Genomic DNA, 18,718 nt, shown 5'->3' with positions numbered 1-18,718 from the left:
CTGTATACCCATACACTTCCTTTTACTGTTTCTTTCATTAGCTAGGACTTACAGTATAGTATTGAAAACCCACCATTAAGAGGCTGGAGAGATGGCTCAGCTGTTAGGAGCATTGACTGCTCTACCAGAGAACCTGGGTTGAGCCTCCAGAAGCCACGTGGCAGACCACTATCTGTAACTCCACGTCCAGGGGATCTGACACCCCCTTCTGGCCATGTAGTTATTGCATGCATGTGGTGCACAAACACATATAGGTGAAACAACCATACACATAAAAGAAAATAAATTAATAAGTACACAGGAAAAACTACCATTAAGAGCCAGACATGGTGGTTGGGCAGTGGAAGCACATGCCTTTAATGCCAGCACTCAGGCAGGAGGCAGAGGCAGGTGGATCTCTGTGGGTTTGAAAGCAGTCTGGTCTGGACAGCCAGGGCTACATAGTGAGACCCTGCCTCAAAACACCAAGAAAAAAAAAAGGAAATAAAAGTTCTATGAGCCGTTAATAATTTAGAAATTACTTAGTATGACCCTATCTAGTAGTTATTTTAATTTTTTTCTTTTTTTGAAGGGCTGGTAAGATGGCTCAGTAGTTAGGGGCACAGCCAGACTAGACATCTGGGCCCGATCCCTATTACACACATGGAAGAAAGAAAGATCTCACCCCTGAAGGTTGCCTTCTGACCTCGAATATGTGCCATGGCACATGCACCTACAAGTCAATAAATACAAATATGTTTTTTTCTTTTCTGAAATATGATTTTCTTTTAAATCACTAAGTCTTCAACAAATAATTTTTAAAATATTTTTCTGTGTGTGTGCAGTGTGTGTGCAGTATGGAGGTCAGAGGATAGCTTCTGAGAGTTGATTCTCTCCTGATACTCTGTGGGTTTGGGATCAAACTCAGGTTATCAGGCTTAGTGGCAGGGACCTTTACCCCCAACCTATCTCATTCATCCTCAACAAAGTTTTAAAATAACAATTGATTTGGTTTTTTTCCTCAGTTGCAGTTGACAGATATTCTTTTTTCTCTTGCTAATTTATAAGGGAAAGTTGAAGAAATAGACTCTGGACTAAATACCCGAGAATGATTCCTAAAATATTGTAGAACCAGCTGATGAGCAAATGACAGCGTAGCCTCTATCCAGAAACTTCAGAACTGCTAAGCTGTCGTCAGAGCTCCTGTTCCCAGAATACCATTGCTTCTGCCTCCATCAGTGCCAACAAAGCAGGTGCTTCCCTCCCTCCTTCTCCCGCTACACGTGGAAGGGAAACACAAATAGAGCCATCGCTTCGGGAGTTATGGGAAAGGTGGCCTCTGCAGCCCAAGAAGACAGCTACCAAGGAATTGTAGTTGGAATAGGTTTTGAGCAACCCAGTATAAAGCAACCTGCCAGGTGCCACTTCTGGAAGCATGCCTGATCTTATTTCATCCCTACAAGAATACAAGGAGAAAAGGACTATAATTATCCTCCACTGACAGATGAGAACGCCAAGAACACAATGGGATGGTGGTTTGGGCTTTATTGTGCTTTAGGAAGGTAAAAGAAACCTGTTCTTCCACTTTTGGAGAAGCTGAGGTAGAAGACAAGAGCCAGCAAGAAGGAAGAATTATCTCCAAGGTGACAGGGGACAGGAGAATGAAGTTGAGAACTCCCAGGTGTGCATGCTAGACAGATTCTAGAGCCCCTGCTTGCTTCATAAAGCCATACTGCCCCAAATGGAAAGAACCAGAATTAACACCCATGCAACACAGTATAAGGGTCCTTCCCAGGTTATATCTCCACTACCTCTTTGCATCTGTAGCACAGAACAGAAAGCAAAAAGGTGAAAGGTCGCATCAGCAGGGAAGGCTTCCAAGGGAGGTGAGTTTGCAGCAGGTTCTAGAATAGAGATGGACTGTTGACTTGTGTATGCCTGGCAGACCAAAGAAGGTTTCAGATGAAAGAATTCACAGGCCCTCATGCCAAGCCCAAGCTGAAGGGCACAGGACACTGTAACATTTCAAAGCAATGCCCTTGACTGAGAATAAAGGAGGTGAGCCAGTGTTTGGGAAAAAACAGTCAGCAAGCTGGCAGGGACAGGAAATGCTCAGAACAAGGTCACGTGTGGCCCCTCCTGTGGTTAAAGTTTTGTGATGGTTTTAGTTCAGAGCTGAGGAGATGCCTCAGTATGTGAAACTGCTTGCCCAGGAAGACAAGTAAAGTGGGGTACAGTAGTGCCCCTCTGGGAACTTCTACAACCATATGCAGGTGAAGAACGAAGGAGTCCCTAAAAGCTAGAGAGCCAGCTAGGCTAACACCGGAGCTGTTCTCTAACCTGTGTGCACAATTAAATGTTCAAGAGTTCATACACAGGAGCAAAGAATTAAGAAAAAAAATCAGAATGTAGTCAAGTGGACTGGTAGTTAAGATGGCTCTTGCAGAGGACCAAAGCTCTGTTCCCAGTACCTACAATTCTACAGTTCTGGCAGTTCACAGGCATGAGTCACTCCAGAGCTGGTACCCTCTTCTGGTCTTACACTCACATACGTACACGGTATACACTCATACAAACTCATATACCCCAAAATAAAAACAAACCTCTTTCTCTTTTTTTAATGAGTACAGTGTGTAGTGAAATTCATTTTGGACTGGCATGAGATCTCAGAGAGCAGACCACAGCAATTCCAGATGATTCTTAGGCCTGTCTTAATTATCTCATCCAGAGGACCATTCTGGATGCTTAGGTCTCCTTCCCAGAGATCTAACCCAAGTTCCTGTGTAATCTTGGAAACTAAGACTCCTTTACAGCATCACTCTTTCCTCAAGACATCCCAATAGAATCAAATTATAGTTACAGGACTGGCTGAGGCAGGATAGTCACAAGTTCAAGGCCTGCCTAGGTGTAGAGAGAGTTCAAGCCCCCTCTCCCGACCCCCCCCCCCCCATAACTTAGTGTTATCTTGTCTCAAGAAAAAATAGAAAATATAATTTAAAAGAGCTGGGGATGTACTTAATAATAGAGCAATTGCCTCGCATATAATGGACCCTGAGTTCTGTTCCTAGTGCCAGCCCATACATATACACACACATCCATATACGCACATATACCCATACACTTGCACACACATACACACATAAATGCACACATGTACACACACACACTTGTACATACAAACACACACAAACGAGTATGCACACATACAGACACACAGACACACATACACCCATAAATGTGCACACACACGCACACACTTGCCCGTACATATATCCATATATACACACATATACTCATATATACACACCCATACACGTGCGCAGCACACACACATGCACACACATATACGCATACACCTACATACACATGTATACACGAAGAGGAGATAGCATTATGATTTTTTTTTTTAGCCATCTGTAAAAAAACGGCATTGCTGTTGAGGCATGAAGGAAGCTGGAGAACAAACGCCACACGTATAAAAGACGCAGTACAGAATGCGCATGCGTATATCGAAAGCGTTTCCTGAGGAGGCAGCAAGGCTCAGGTTCTTGTTAGAGTGACCAGAGCTCCTCTCACTCTCTCAGTCCCTCCCACTGAGGAGAACAGAGCGGCGAGAACAAACAGCTGTGGTTAAGTTTTAACTTCTGTTTATTTCTCTACAAGTGCTGGCTGTTTAATTTGGCGAGCCCACTCAAGATCCTTTTGTAAGTCTGGGTGTGGCTCCTGAACACTAGAGCTACGACCTTTGCACACGTGCTAAACATTTATAGATTGAAAGGGCTCTTTTTTCTCCATCAGTGATCTGAGTAGATGCCAACATCCCCACCCCACCCCCCAAAAATAGTATTCTAAAGATAAACTGCTAATAAAACATCCTGATCAGTTGAGGGCTCTCAAACAGATAATTTGATAAGCCTTAATGTCAGAGGGAACTGGGGCTTGTTTCTTCCAGATGCTGATTTTGTGTTTGTTTTTTCTTTAAATCAGATTATCACTACGTTGTACTGACTGGCCTGGAACTTGCTGAGTAGACCTGACTGGCCTTGAACTCAGAGAGATCTGCCTACTTTTGCCTTCTGAATGCAGCAAGGCATGTGCTACCACACCCAGCTAAAGTCTTATTTTATTTATTTGCTTATTTGGTGTTTTATAGACATAATTTTTCTGTGTAGCCCTGGCTGTCCTGGAGCTTGCTCTGTAGACCAGGTTGGCCTGGCACTCAGAGATCTGCCCGCCTCTGCTTCTCATGTACTGAAATTAAAGGTGTGTGCCACCACATCCAGCTTAAAATGTTTTGTTTTGTTGTTCTTTGTTTTTTTAACAGATGCAAAAAGAGCTTTTAAAAAGTGATTTCAGCAAATGCATAGAATTAATTTATCAGATGAGAAAACTGAGCTTTAGGGCAAAAACAGGTTTTCGGAATCAATAAGAGAACCGTATGGAAAATGTTTTATTCAACAGTTCCTCCGGCATCTAAAGCTTTCTGTGATTGTCTTTCATTTTCCTTATGATCTGGTGGATGGTGTTTGGGCCTGGAACTGGAAACCTGTGGACGCTAATCTGCAGCTTAGTACTGATGTCAGGGATATTTGAGAATCATTGCTGCCCTCTGCTGGAGGGAAAACAGTTCACAGGATCCGGAGGATATATTGAATTTTTCTCAAGGTATAAATGTGTATGTAAGTATGCATGTATGTATTGTTTTAGACAAAGGCTCTGTGACTCTGGATAGTAGCCTCAAGCTCACTGGAAACCAAGGATTACCTTTCACTTTTGGTCCTTCTGCTTCCATCTCTAGAGGATGGGATTGCAAGGGTTTTGTGGTTTTTGTGATTCTGATGATGGAATCCATGTACTCTGGGTAAGCCTTCTGCCAACTGAGCTACATCCTTACCTTATAATGGCTCGCTTTCTTTCTTTCCTTCTTTCTTTCCTTCTTTCTTTCTTTTTTTGATTTTGTTTTGTTTTGTTTGATACAGGGTTTCTCTGTGTAACCCTGGCTGTCCTGGAACTCATTCTGTAGACCAGGCTGGCCTCAAACTCAGAGAGATCTGCCAAAAGCAGAAATTAAAGGAATGTGCCACCACCTCCAGCCAAAAAAAAAAAAAAATACTAGTAATCTGAGGCTAAATTTTTAACACCATGAAAAGACATAAAGGCACAAGAAACTTCCCTCTGTTTCAGTTTTCCTCTGCTAATTATCATTAATAATCCTTTCTTGTGTGTGTGTGTGTGAATGTGAGCTATATGTGTCTGTGTATGCAGGCATGCGCACGCGTGCGCACACTCACATCTAAATAAAAGTTTTTATGTGTAGCTCTGGATTGCCTGAAACCCACCCATCCTCCAGCCACGTCCTCCACGTGCCAGCATTACAGGCATGGATTCCCACACCTGACTCAATTTAATCTTTTTAATGAAGAATGGGTCCAGGTGTTTAGTAATACGACCATTTCCAAACCTGCTGGGACATCGAGAACAGGGAGTTTCACTGGAAATTCATAGCTGCCTTCTGTGAGCCCCATTCTCATCTCCCAGTCAGGGAAGGAAACAGGAATCTCGATACTAAAGGGCACTTCCATGATCCGATGCACAGACCACTGTGTGAACAGCCATCCATCCTCCCCTTTCTTGCTACAGGGCAGCTTCTGTTTCCTAATTTCCTGTCGTTACTCACAGGTTAAGTTATTCACCAGGTGCTTATCAGGGTGTCTGCACAGCGCCAAGACCCTGTGCTCTTCTTCCAGAGCAAAGATTGACCTGGGTGGGGGGTGTGAGTGTCGACACAGCCAAGGGCGGTGATGCTGGGGGTTAGTTTGTTGGTGTGGGTGTTGGCAGCCAGCTGGGGCTCAGGGAGGGAGCCGTGTGTGGGTGATACTCAGGAATCCTGTGGCACTACAGTTACAGAAAAATTTAAAGGCCCAGCCCAGGCCTTTACGAAGTATAGCTGAGTCTGACAAACCCAGAGCCGGCATGGGCTCTAGATCTTCTGAGGCGAGGGGTTGGGAGGGGGCGGGACACAGTCCCTCTGGGCCCTTCTAAATCAGATAAGGTGTAATGAAGGTGAAACCCGGGTGGGAAACGCATCGTAGACAGCAGATTGCAGTCATAAAAAGAGATGACAGATTTCACCGTCACTCATGACCCACCCAAATGTCACGTCCTCTGGGCTCTTTCCCTGGCATTTCCTGCCCCAAGTGGGTGTTGTTTCCATGTGCTCCGCGACACTTGAAATATAACAACAAAAGGAAAAAAATATTACTACTGCTGCCTGAGGTCTCCTGGGTCAGAAGGTCTAGCTGCTTTCCTGTGCCATCCTGTTTGATCTCCTGCCAGTCCAGGGATCCAAGGGAGTTAAATTACTAAAGGTCCATGGGCTGTTTAGTCTGCTAGTCTTCACTTTTTTTTCTTACATACTCAATTAACTTTCTAATTTCTGTAGTCATAGAAACAGATCTATACCTGGGCCTCTTAATCCATAATGAAGGTGGCATTTCAGAAAATGAGGGTTTTTTTTTTTAATGTGTATGTTGCGTGTGCTTACATGAGTTGGTGTGTATCACATATGTGCAGGTATCCATGGAGACCAGAAAGTGTCAGATTGCCTGGAACTGGATTTGCAGGCAGTTTGTGAGGCACCATGTAGGTACTGGGAACTGAACCCAGGTCTTCTGCAAGAACAGTGTGGGTCTGTCAGCCCCAGAAGGTGATTTTTTTTTTTTTTATGAAGTTCAATGAATCTGATACCCAGAGAGGAATAAAATGCACCTGAACCCTATTTTATGTCATCCTCAAACATCAGAGTTAGGTTAGATAAAAGGTTACACATGGGGCCAAGACAGTAGAATGTTTGCCTAGCATATGTAAGGCCCAGGGTTCCAGACCAGCACCGCAAAAAACCAATGTGGTGATGCTTGTCCATAATACCAGCCATGAGATGTTGGACGAAGGAGGATCAGGAGATCCAAGGCTGTCCTTGGCTACAAAGTAAGTTTGAGGCCAGTGAAAGCCACTTTGAGCCTGTCGTTTAAGGCAGAGTTCAGCCTGTTGATATAGTGAATTTCTGGCCAAGCATGGCTACATATTGAGTCTTGAGGATGGGGGAGAGAGAGAGAGCTTGGGTGGTAAAAGTGCCTTTCACACGCCTCACATTCAGCCTCTCGCTCATCCTCGTCTTTTTTTAAAGACTGTGAAAGCTCAAACTGTATAGTTTGAGAGCCAGGGCAACAGTTAGTGACATGCTCGCCTTGCAAATTCAAAGCCTTGAATTAGATCCCCAAAACCCTTGTAAAAAGCTGGGTGTGACCGAAATCCAGGTGCTGAGAAAGCAGAAAGAGGTGGATTCTTGATGCTCACCGCCTGGCCTAGTTAGTGAGCTCCAGGCCAGTGAGCGAGCCTTTTGGCTCCTGGAATTGTCCTTTGGCCTCCACACCTACCTGTGTATAGACAGACAGACAGACAGACAGATACACACACACACACACACACACACACACGTTTGCTTTTGAAAGATTTTTTAAAATTTATTTATTTTATGTATGTAAACACACTATAGCTGTCTTCAGACACACCAGAAGAGAGCATTAGATTCCATTACAGATGGTTGTGAGCCACCATGTGGTTGCTGGGAATTGATGTCAGGACCTCTGGAAGAGCAATCAGTGCTCTTAACCACTGAGCCATCTCTCCAACCTGAAAGTTTTTTTTTTTTTTTTTTTTTTTTACTATGTGTATGTAGATATGTGTCTCCCTGTGGGTATGTACTCATGACCATGGCACCATGGAGATGACCATGGAAGCCAGAGGCTGCTTCTGATCCCCAGGCACTGGAGTTACAGGCAGATGCGAACCTCCCACAGAAGGTGCTGGGATCTGAACTCAGGTTATCGGTCAGAGCAGCAAATGCTCTTAAACACCAAGCCATCTCTCCAGCCCCCTATTTATTGTTATTTGTTTGTTGGTTCATTGGTTGGTGGTTTGAGACAAGTCCTCTCTCTGTGGAACAGACTGACCTAGCCTCGAGCTCAGAGATCCACTTGCCTCTCTTTCCAGAAAGCTAGGATTAAAGGCCTGGGCCTGTAATCCCAAGACAGACAGGGTCCCAATACTGAAAGAAGTGGACAGGATCCCACCCCTAACCCAAGAAGCTATCTGTAATGGATGCCCTATGGTAAAGGGAAACGAGTTTTCTCCAATGGAGCTTTACATTGTATATCAACCCCAAGCCTTGGAGAAATAAAGTCAATAGTATCTTTATGAACTTTTTGTTTTATTTTACTTTGTTTTAGGTTTTTTTTTTTTTTTTTTTTGGTGTTATTGGTTTTCTTGTTTATTTTGATTTTCATTTTTTTTTTGGTGTGTTTTGTGGGGAGTTTTGTTTTTGTTTCTTGGGTTTTTGTTTGTTTCTGAAAGAGAAAGAGAAAAGGAAAAATGAAGGCAGGAAGGTGGGGAAGATCTAGGAGGGATTGAGGGAAGAAAAAAGATGATCAAAATATGTTGTGTGAAAAAAATTTTCAATGAGAAAAGAATTTTAAAAAGGCACGTGCCACCACGCCTGACTCCATTTATATTTTTATTATTTTAATGCTTATATTTATTTAGTATTTATTTATATTATATTATTATTATTATAAAAATGTTTTGCTGGGCAGTGGTGGCTCACACCTTTAATCTCAGCATTTGGGAGGCAGAGGCAGGCTGATTTCTGAGTTCAAGGCTAGCCTGGTGAGTTCCAGAACAGCCAGGGCTATACAGAGAAACCCTGTTTCAAAAAAAAAAACAAAAAACAAAAAAAAAAAGTTTTACATTTTTTATCATATTTTTGTGGGTATGAGTGTTTTTGCTTGTATGTGTATATGTAAACCATGTATTTGCCTGATACTCTGCGAGGTCAGAAGAAGGTGCTGGATGCTCTGGAACTGAAGTTAGGGATGGTTGAAACCCACTTTGTGGGTGTTCTGGGGTCACTCAGGTGCTCTGCAAGAGCAACAGGAGACAGGTGCTCCGCACCTCTGGGCCATGCTTGTTGTTGTTGTTGTTGTTGTTTTGAGACAGTCCTACTATGTAGTCCATGCTGATCTTGAACTTCTAGTAAGCTTCCTGCCACTACCTGCTAAGCCACAACAACCTATGAGAATAAAATATAATGCACAGAAGGCCTGGAGAGACGCCCAGCAGTTAAAGAGCACAGACTGTTCTTGCAGAGGACTCCCAACACCTATCTCTGCAGCTCCAGGGGAGCCAGCACCCTCCACTGACCTCCACAGCCAGCTCTACTTACAAGGAAAGCATGCACACACAATTTTAAAACAAGTTTAAGTTTTAGAGATAAACCACAGAGTGGTTGATAGAAATCTTTTTCATTCTTTTGTTAAAAGTAATTGATTTATTTATGGTTAATCTTATGAATGGTGTTTTGCCTGCATGTATGTCTGTGTGAGGGCATCGGATCTCCTAGAGCTGGAGTTACAGCCTAATGTGAGCTGCCATGTGGGTGCTGGGAACTGAACCTGCTCTTAACCATCTATACCCAGATAGAAGATATTTTCCAGCCGGGCGGTGGTGGCACACGCCCTTAATCCCAGCACTTGGGAGGCAGAGGCAGGTGGATTTCTGAGTTTGAGGCCAGCCTGGTCTACAGAGTGAGTTCCAGGACAGCCAGGACTACACAGAGAAACCCTGTCTCGAAAAACCAACATCAACATCCACAAGTGTGTTCTCACCACTGCCACTAGGCTAAAAGTAAAACATTGGCTGATGTAAAGACTGGGGAGATGAATCTGGCCTTGTTTTCTTTTTTCCCCAATAAAGAAAAGAAACTGGCACCTAAAATGACATCTCCCTCTCCGAAAGCAGTCTACATACAGTTAATGTCTAAAAGTTTGGCGTGTACATTTTTTTCTTTAAACTTGAATTAGCATCTTCATAGCAATCTTTTTCCTAATTGTCCAAAACTGGCAACAACCCAAGTGTCTATCAAGGAGAGAATGGAGGGGTAAATTTCTTTCACACAATGAAACACAATACTCAGCTATAAAAAGAAGCCACGTGGATCGATCTCAAAGACAACACGCAAAACAAGCCAGACAGAAGACCGTGCTCGGTGTGAGATTCGTTTTTATGAACTTCAAGAACAGAGGGCACTAATCAAATCCCTTGTCATCCTATCTTACTGCTATCAAGCAGGTTTGAATTTAGAATCAGATTTAGGGTCGGGGAATGTGACTTGTTGGTAGAGATTGTGTTTAGCATGTTCAAGGTCCAGGGTTCTAATCTCAGGGACCCAAAACAAAGGCTATGTAGTGAGATTTTTGTCTCTCAATAATTAAATTGAATGTGGATTTTTTAAATGGATAAAAGGTTTAAACGGAGTACTCCTGTGTCCAGTTTTCTGCAATCCTGGGACTTATGCATGCTAGGCAAGCAACTCGAACAAACGAACTAAAAAAAAATCTCAGCATTAAAAAAAAATGTTTTGCATGTGTGTGTCTGTGTGTGTGCATATGTGTGAATCCCACATGTATGCCTGCACTATGTGCATGCAGAGCCCACAGAGGCCTTTGGACCCTCTGGAACTGGAGTTACTGATGGTGTCTATGTTACCATGTAGGTCCTGGGAAGGCAGGGAGGAACCAGTGTTCTTAATGGCTGAGCTATCTCTCCAGCACCCCTTGTAATGGTTTTGGTTTGGTTTGGTTTTTTTATGTAACCCTGGCTATTCTGGAATTCACTCTGTAGACCAGGCTAGCCTCAAATTTACAGAAATCTGATTGTTTCTGCCTCCTGAATTTTTTTTTTTTTTAATTTTAACTTTTCACTGGGCTGATCAACTTGGCTTTCATCTCAGCCCAGATTCAGTGTCTTGATTTGGTCCACCCCAGCATCTATTCCATCTATAAGCTTCTGGAGCACATGGAAGAGCAGACATCATTACAGGATATGGTGCTCAGGCTGGTCCCTGGGCCTGGTCTGGGGCTTTAGTCTCCCCTGCTGGGAGATGGAAGACACAGGGCAATGGTGTTGCCTGCAGGCTACAAGCACAAAGGTTCAGTCCAGCTGAGTCTCAGGAGCCTCAGGGCTGCAGACATCAGACCACAGGAAGCCGAGCAGCTGCAACATCCTGGAGCTTGCACAAAACCTGTCTGGACGCCCTGGCTAGCAGCAAGATCACCCTGATTTGGGGCAACAGCAGGATATCTGTGGGTGAGTCACAGTAATGGTTCAGTATTTATAATGTGTCAGAAACCAGAAACCTTGAACCAAACCAAGGACTCTTTATAAACAATGAATATTTGCATGTAAAGTTGTTTGGGGGGAGGGGAGGGGAACAGTGTGACGGCACACTGCCATTTCCAATGCCGGTGAACAAATACATGATGGAGAGGTGGGAAAGACAGAGGAGTGAACTGGTGTATCCCTGGAGGAGAGAGATGGAACTAGATATCGATGTTGGTGACAAGCGTGAGAGAGGGCTTCCAGCTACAGACGGCCGGGAAAGACGTCATTGTTGAATAGGGTCAGAAAGGTGGTTTACAGCCTGGAGCTTGCACAGACTCTCAGCTCCAGAGCACACTGCCCAGCTGCACGGTCACCCTTGCCCGAGATGAAGAATGATTCATTTTCTGGATTGGACATCCTTGAAGGGTCTCCATGGTCTGTGCTGTTCTCAGACATCATGTTGGTGTCCACGGTCCCAGCAGCTGCTCCAAGTGTGATGGGGTTCATATTGATGCTTGTGGTCTGGAGTCCATGTCAATGCCCGAGGCCTATAGCAGGGACTTTCTCTACCGGCCAGAAATATAAATAACATGGGGGTTTCCAATATTTTAAAGCTCAGGCCTTTACTAGGGCAGTCTCCCAGCTACCTCATCTAACTTAACCCAACTATCTAGTGTACAACCACCCCGTGACTAGTGCTATACTTTGCTCCACTGTGGTCAGTGTCTGTTCCTTTCCCTCCATGTCCTTCCTCCGTCCACACCCAAACCTCTCACTTTTGCTTCCTTTTCCTGCGACATTCTGTCTGCCCAGAAGTTCTGCCCTCCACTTCCTGCTCCAGCTATTGGCTGTCAGATCTTTATTACAACCAACCAGCACTTAATTCTCTGCCTGTACAGAATTAACAACTGAAAATACAGAGACACATCTTCACACAGATTGAGTAAGGTAACCCAACAGAGGACCATGCTACCATGGAAGACCAGGTAGATGTTCATAGTCTGTCCTATGAACATGGAGGCTATGTTAGGGACTGTGGTCATGGTTGCTGGCAGAGGTTTTGTTGATGTGCATGGGCTGTGTTACCATTGAAGGCCATGTAGATAGATGTCTGTGGTTTGTGTCACCACCTGAAGCCATGAAGATGATGTCTGTGAGCTGCCACTAGGGGCCATGTTGGTGTCTGTGGCCCTACTGCAGTCAAAGGCTATGTTGATATCCATGGTCTATGTTACCACCAAAAGCTGTATTCTTTTTCTTTTACATATTAAACATGAAATAATTGTTGAGCAGTTTAGTTAGTTAGTTTGACAAGGATGCCATTTTTTAAATCACAGAATAAGATTCCTAAGTATGATCCACACCGTGGTTTATCTACTGATTTTATTATCAGACCCTTTCCATTGTATTTTTTCTAAATTATGTGATCCCTGATGAAAATCCTTAAACTGTGGTGCCCATTCATGATTCTTCCCCCGGGAATAATTTCTAAAAATGGAATTTGTGTAGCTCATCATGGCTTGTTCTTTTTCTAAGTTTCTCTCTTTAAAGGTTGTATGGATTGACAGTCCCACCCTCAGTGGCGCTGGAAGTGCCTGTCTTAGAGCAGCTTCCCTGACAATGGGTATTAGTAACTTCTAAAACTGCTAGGGCCAGGTTACCATGCCTCTAATCCCAGCACTTGAGAAGCAGAGGCAGGCAGATCTCTGTGAGTTCAAATTCAGCCTGGTCTACATAGAGAGTTCCAGGCCAGCCAGGCTACATAGTGAGATCCCGTCTCCAAAGCAAAAACAACAAATAAAAGTAAAAGAACAATTCCTATGTCAACCTCAGGCCTACCCACACACTGTGCACACATGGGCACATGTTGCAGCCCGTACTGCCCATTCTGGTCCAAGGGTCAGGGTCTAGCGAGAGAGAGAGTGGGGATAAAGGGGAAGAGACGCGAAGAATGGAGACAAGACAGAGATTCTGATCAAGTCTCATTTATTGAAGGGAATTCTGAGCTATTTATAGGCTTTTGCCACGTGCCTTGTAGGTGCATGGATACCACGTGCCTTGCAGGTGTTGGATAACACATTCGCCTTATAAGCATGTATGGTGTAGATAGCACGTGGACAGCACGTGAACTGCATGCCTTGCAGGCGTGACTACCACGTGCACCTTGCAGCTGTGGCCAGTAAACAGCAACACAAAATATGTGGGATATCAGAGTGTGCTTCAGCTGTTGTAGGCTATTGAAAACCAAATCTTTTGTCAGGGTATATGGTTCCAGATGGCTGCAAAGTTGATCTAGCCGCTTTCTGCTAAAGTCGGCTCCCAACAGGCACATACATATCTGCATACATACAAATACACATACACACAGTTACATTTAAATATCGGCAAAACCAAAAAGAAGCATTGTTGGTTGTTCTGGAAGTCAGTAGTACTTGCAGGCATTAATGTACTTCATGTTTACCGGGCAGTGGTGGCACACGCCTTTAATCCCAGCACTTGGGAGGCAGAGGCAGGTGGATTTCTGAGTTCGAGGCCAGCCTGGTCTACACAGTGAGTTCCAGGACAGCCAGGGCTACACAGAGAAACCCTGTCTCGAAAAACAAAAACAACAACAAAAAACGTACTTCATGTTTGTACCCTACCTACAGCTGTATAAGTTTTCTGGTAGACTGGCCATCTCAAGTAGATGGGGAAAAATTAGACTCCCAAATCTTAAATTTTTACCCAATCCAGTAAAGCAGAGATCTAAGGTCTGCCTGTTCTTAATCCAGCAATGGTGGCCTTTCCCCTGCACCACTCTGCCCCCTGCTGGAGAACACTGGAGCTCATGAAGCAACCGAATTCCACAAAGTAGTTCTCCCTAGACTTCTCTGGGTATTTGTGGTAGATTGTTGCAGGATGTTTGGTCACACTGTGAACCCAGGGATTGTGTTGTTTACTGGAAAAAACAATTTCTAGTTGTGTGTGCCTCAGCCCTTAGCACACACCTTTAATCTCAAACCACAAAGGTAAAATTAGTTTGTAGAAGGAAGCACCCATGTTTGAAAGCGAGGTCTAATTGAGTGGCAGAAAATAGAGATTTTACAGAATAGCACACGCCCAACTCTCAGGAGAAGAGAGGAAAGGGAAGCTACTTAAGAAAGAGAGAAGCTCAGAGAAAAAGGAAGAAGGCAGTTTTACTGGGACAGTTGTACAGAGACAGTTTGCAGAGAGAGACAAGTTAAACACAGGTGAAGACACAATGAGCCAGAGAATGAGAAGGAACCAGAAGATTAGAACAGATTGCCAAAGTTTGTATGAGGCCAAGCAGAACAATTCAGGAGAGGCACACACACACACACACACACACACACACACACACACACACACAGAGAGAGAGAGAGAGAGAGAGAGAGAGAGAGAGAGAGAGAGAGCAGATTGAATCAATCAGCCTTGAGAGGAGATTTGAGCAGAACAGCTGAGTTGAACCAGCCAGTCAGAGCTCAGAAAGAACTAGAAAGGGTGAGCTTATTCAGCAGCAAAACCCAGAGGCTGAGAACATTTTAGGCCTAGATAAGATTGTATGGAAGCTAGAAGCTTCCAGGACTAGACTTAGGGTAGCAGATTGACATAGTAAGCCTCAGAGATGACAATTATAACAGGCAAGTAACAATAACAGAGATGACAATAATAACAGACAAGTAACAACAATAACAGAGATGACAATAATAACAGACAACCATGTGACACTAGGACTTTTAAAAAGTTAGAACAGCTCCAGTGTTCTGGAATATTAGCACTTAGAAATGAAAGCATGGGAGGTTTGAACCCAGCCTGGGCTAGATTCTAGGTTTAACATAGAAACACGCACAATAAAAAAGGTGTCAGAAGTTTGTTTGAATGGTTGGCTGAAGCATTTATCAAAAGATGGAGTCCTAAAAAGGGGTTGGAGAGGTTTGATTTTTTTTTTTTTTTTTTTTTTTTTTTTTTTTGGCTTAGTGTTGATGAAGGGATTTTCAGGCTCAGGGAAATTGTGGTACTAGAGTGGGTATATTGTGTAAAACCCAATCCTCCCCAACTGTAAGGCCCAGAAGACATGCCCTTCATGAATCCTGTAAGACAAAAACTGGTGAGAGGGCACCAGCACATTTGAAGAGTTTTGTTGTTGCCCTTTGCCTTGTGCCAGACCTTAGGGTGGAGATCCTGCGGCTCAATTGGATAAATTAAATGCAATGGGTTTAATTGGCCCCCAAGGTAACAGAGGCCAGGTGGCAGCACTGAATTGCCAGAGGCAAGGTGATCATAAGTAGTTATTATAATAGGCTGAGGATGTGAAGATATCTGTGTCCAATGTAAATGCTCATCAAAAGGTGACGTCAGCTGAAGATGAGTTCAGTAACCAAGTGGCTATGACCCATTCTGTGAACAGCCAGCCTCTGTCCCCTGCCGTCCCTGTCACTGCTCAATGGGCACATGAACAAGTGGCCATGGTGGCTGAGATGGGGGTTATGCTTGGGCTCAACAACACGGACTTCACTCACCAAGGCGGACCTGGCTACAGCTGCTACTGAATGCCACATTTGCCAACAGCAGAGACCAACCCTGAGCCCCAGATATGGCACCATTCCTCGAGGTGACCAGCCAGCAACCGCATGGCAGGTTGACTACCTCGGACCACTTCCTCCGTGGAAAAGACAATGTTTTGTTCTTACTGGAGTAGATACATATTCTGATGATGGATTTGCCTTTTCTGCACATAATGCTTCTGCCATAACCCACCATTGGTGGATTTACAGAATGCCTTATCTACCATCAAAGTATTCCACACAGTATTGCTTCTGACAAAGGAATTAATTTCACAGCCAGTGGAGTGTGACAGTGGGCCCATGATCATGGAGTCTGCTGGTCTTGCCATGTTCCTCACCATCCTGAAGCAGCTGGCCTGATAGAAAGATGAAATGGTCTTTTGAAGACAACAGTTACAGCACCAGTTAGGTGGCAGGAACCTGGAGGGGTGGGACAGAGTTCTCCAAAAGGCAGAATATGCTTTGAATCAAAGTCCAATATATGGTTCAGTTTCTCCCATAGCCTGGACTCATGGGTCCAGGAATCAAGGGGTGGAAAAGGGAATAATTCCACTTACTACCACTCCTAGTGACCCATAGGAAACTTCTTGCTTCTTGTACCTGCAACCCTAAATTCTGCTGGCCTAGAAGTTCTAGTTTCAGAGCAAGGAGTTCTCCTGCCAGGAACCATGACAAACATTCCATTGAACTGGAAGCTTAGTCTTCCCCGTGGTCATTTTGGGCTTATAATGTCCTACAGAAAGAAATATCAGTGTTAGGAGGTTGATAGATCCAGGTTACCATGGGGAAATTGGACTGCCTCTCCACAATGGAGGTAGGAAGGATTATGTCTGGAGTGCAGGAGGTCCTTTAGGGCATCTCTTAGTACTACCTTGTCATGTGATTAAAGTCAATGGGAAATTACAACGGCCTAATCCAAGCAGGATGACAAAGGGCACAAACCCATCAGAAATGAAGGTGTGGGTCACTCCTCCAGGAAAAGAGCCAAGACCTGCTGAGGTGCTTGCAAAGGGTGGAGGGAATACAGAATGGGTAGCTGAGGAAGGTAGTTATAAATACCAGCTAAGGGTATGTGACCCATTACAGAAACAAGGATTATAAGTGACATGAGTGCTTCTGTCTTATTTTGTTATAAAAAGGATGTTTCCCAAGGAACATTGACCTATTCTAAATTTACAATGTGTTTATAGTTATACGTGGGATAGTTACCTCATGTTAGAAGAATTTATGACCTGATTATTGTTTCCATTTGGATATGAGATATAATTTGTTTTAACTTGACAAGGGATAAATTGTGATGGCTATTTCCAGTTGTCAACCTGACTGTATCTGGCATGAACTACAATCCAGAAATGGAGGACATGCCTGTGATCTAGATCTTGAGGAAGGAAGACACAAACTTTTAATCCAGACCTTGAAGCATAGTGGCCATGAAAAGCTTATGCCCAGGCAAGATGGCACATCCATTTAATCCAGGAGACAGAGGCAGGCAGATCTCTAAGTTCAAGGCTAGCCTGGGACAGAGCAAGTTCCACATAAAGCACAGCTTCGATTCAAGTGTGGTACCCACTTTTAATCTGGGCTATACCTTCTGCCGGAGGCCTACATAAGGACAGTGGAAGAAGGAAGGCCTCCTCCTCCTTCTCCTGCTTGCACTTACTTGCCAGCACATCCCACACCTGGGATTAAGAACAAAAACACATTCTCATAGTTTTGTTTTTTTTAAAAAACCAAAATTCCAAAATTGTCACGACAGATCTCTGTGAGTTTGAGGCCAGTCTAGTCTACAGAGTGAGTTCTAGGACACCCAAGGTTACACAAAGAAACCCTGTCTCAAAAACAAACAAACAAAAATGAAACAAAAACCAAAACAAAAACAAAAAAGCCCAAACAAAAAACAAGTTTTAAAAAATGGGGAGCAGAACTAAGCAGGAGCTCTCAAAAGCTGTGAGACAAATGGCAGAGAAATCTTAAAAAGAAGCATTTAACATCCCCAGCCATCAGGGAAATTCAAATTAAAAGGACTGAGTGACTGAGATTTTTTTTTTTTTTTTTTTTTGGTTTTTCGAGACAGGGTTTCTCTGTGTAGCCCTGACTGTCCTGGAACTCACTTTGTAGACCAGGCTGGCCTCGAACTCAGAAATCCGCCTGCCTCTGCCTCCTGAGTGCTGGGATTAAAAGCGTGTGCCACCACTGCCCAGCGGCTTTGAGATTTTTATCTTCCATCTGTCAGGATGGTTGTGATCAATAAAACAAATGACGGCTCAAGTTGGTGAGGACACAGGGAAAGGGGGCCATTTATTCATTGTTGGTAGGAGTGTGAACTTGTGTAGCTACTATGGAAACTAGTGTGGTGGTTTCCTCAGGAAGCTGGGAATATTGATCTGCCTCCTGATCCAGCCACACTACTCTTGAGCATCTTCCCAAAGGACTTGTACATCCTGACAAAGACACTTGCTCATCAAACTCCATTGTTGCTCTATTCATAACAGCCAGAAATTAAAAACAGCCTAGATGTCCATCAACAGATGACTCAATAAAGAAAATCCGGTACATTTACACAGTGGGATATTATTCAGCTGTTAAAAATTATGAAATTCGCAAGTGAATGATGGGACTAGAAAGAAAAAAGATCATCCATCTGACGTAACCCAGTCCCAAAAAGACAAATATGGGTATTTTCTTTTTTATGTGGTGGTTAGCTTTTTGTTTTGTTTTGTTTTTGTTTTTTCGAGACAGGGTTTCTCTGTGTAGCCTTGGCTGTCCTGGAACTCACTCTGTAAACCAGGCTGGCCTCGAACTCAGAAATCCGCCTGCCTCTGTCTCCCAAGTCCTAGGATTAAAGGCATGAGCCACCACTGCCCCGGCAGTGGTTAGCTTTTAAGCCTTTTTTATGGGTGTTATAGTCCATGTAAGCACAGGGGTTAGGTACCTAATAAAGGACTTGGGGATGAGGA

Source organism: Arvicanthis niloticus, chromosome 18, assembly GCF_011762505.2.
Source record: "Arvicanthis niloticus isolate mArvNil1 chromosome 18, mArvNil1.pat.X, whole genome shotgun sequence".
Taxonomy (NCBI): Eukaryota; Metazoa; Chordata; class Mammalia; order Rodentia; family Muridae; genus Arvicanthis; species Arvicanthis niloticus.
The sequence above is the reverse complement of the archived record's forward strand: the minus strand, read 5'-3'. Positions refer to the sequence as shown.